This window comes from Tenebrio molitor, unplaced genomic scaffold (assembly GCF_963966145.1).
Source record: "Tenebrio molitor unplaced genomic scaffold, icTenMoli1.1 SCAFFOLD_190, whole genome shotgun sequence".
Lineage (NCBI taxonomy): Eukaryota > Metazoa > Arthropoda > Insecta > Coleoptera > Tenebrionidae > Tenebrio > Tenebrio molitor.
The window spans coordinates 4,290-6,281 of NW_027184114.1; the positions used below are offsets into that span (position 1 = coordinate 4,290).

A 1,992-nucleotide genomic window follows, 5' to 3' on the forward strand; every position below is an offset into this window, starting at 1 on the left:
ACAATATAACACAGACATATAATACAAAAATTAATAAATATATTATTATAATTTCAGCAACAGGAATAGTACCGCAATCTCTTTTTAAAAATTTAAAAATTTTGGACTTAGAGAACACATAAAACACAAAAAAGTCAAAATGTGGAGGCGAGACGCCGGTAATTATGTTGATAAGCACTGCACTACTGCCGCCGGGTGGAGGTGGGATACGAAAAGAAGATGCTCTCACTGCTCTCACTCACAATAAGTTCGGAAAAACCGAATTTTATTATCGTATTTAATTGACGTCACAGTTACTTTGGCGAAACAGGAGCTCGCTTTTCGAAGGCATGATGAAAAAGACAGACGAATCAATTTGATATATAAAACCTAACAGGAACGGCTGGTCCATGAGGTCATTTGGGTAATGACCCCCTAAAAAATAAAGGTTTTACCCAACACCAGCCGCGACTGCAATGTACACAAGACTATGACTGCTACATATTATGTTATTTCAACCAAATCAGAAGTACAATAATTTTGAAAAGTAAGTGCAATGTATACTTCTAAATCTATCTAAATTTATTAATATGTAATTTTTTTCAAAACTATCGATCTTTCTTTGAAACATTTTCAATTCACAATTCACTGTTGGAAGCGCTGTACTTTTTAGTATAAATACGTATACGAAAAATTAAAATAATAGTTGAATTAACACATCGTTAAATGTTACGAGGAACATAGTTTTTTGGATTACACAGCAAAATCTTGGAATTTCAGTCCGATATTACTCCATTGAGTCTTTGGACTCACAAATAAATACCTCGAAAAGCCGACAAACATCTGTCTAGAACTTTTCTAGTAACCAGAGGGTATCGTAAACGACCCGTGTTTAGACCTCTTTCGTGAAAGTGACCGACCGCCGGCGCCGCTCGATTTCGTCATAAATCTCAGCCGTACCCCCCACGATAATTGACAAGTCTGTCATACAGCCCTACCATTTAAAACCTTTATTCTCTTCGTTTTAAAAATAGTTTCGCATGGTTTTTCTCTCTTCTCGTTTTACAATGGTCCAGTGACTAATAAATGAGTGTTGTGTTATGAGTTTGTTCGAGCTCAAAAAAACGTGGTTCGAAATTGTTTAACGTTTAACGAATGGTAAGTTATTCTAGTTTTTATGTTGGTCTTAACGTGTTAGGGGCCAAGAATACAACATTGTCTGTCCATTATAACATAGAACTGATATGTTGAATTCAGATCTCTAATTATTTAAAAACCAAAAAAATAAAGCAGCAGTCAAAGTGGCATGTACGCGTAACCTAATATATATTTTTTTTACATTAAAAGATCGCCGTCTTCCTCGTCGCACTTACGACATTTGCATATGTTATCTTTGTTAAACTCACGGAAGGAATATAATGAACCGGTCACCCGTCCAAGTGCTGACCGCTGCCCGCGTGGCTTACCTTCGGTGATCGAACGACAACCTTTACCGTTTGACGAGTTTTTATTCTGCAATTGTTTACAATTAATCGACAAAAAAAATTGTTTTCTTAATTATCTAGTACTTAAAGCTATGAATCTACATGATACGGGTCTGTGCATGTTTCCGAATACCTGCACGAAAAACAAATCGGTTCGGTGGTTGCTATGGATTTCAAAAAAAAACAAAAAGTGTTGGGGGGCAACGGCACGCGGTGTTCCCAAGCGGTCACCCATCCAAGTACTGACCGCGCCCGACGTTGCTTAACTTCGGTGATCGGACGAGAACCGGTGCTTTTCAACGTGGTATGGCCGTTGCCGTGGTGTTTAGGTGTGATCGTTGGTGTAAAATATATTGCTTTTAACATTCCGATGCACGAATATGAACATCAAAACGCGATGCGTTTCGTTTCCGTATGCACTTACCCTCTGACGACCGACGTCGGACCGAACTAACGGGAAATCCCACAACAACCACCACGTCACGCTCTAACGACAAGAGAGACTACTAGACGGACTGGCGATCTCCCG

At 38.7% G+C, this 1,992-nt stretch overlaps 1 non-coding gene across 1 annotated transcript; it reads right to left on the reverse strand.

The window, feature by feature from the left end:
* Positions 1-1,661: 1,661 nt before the first annotated feature.
* Positions 1,662-1,781, reverse strand: LOC138140736 (5S ribosomal RNA). The gene has a single exon (XR_011162731.1). It is a non-coding gene; the product is annotated as a 5S ribosomal RNA (ribosomal RNA).
* Between the last annotated feature and the right edge of the window lie 211 nt (positions 1,782-1,992).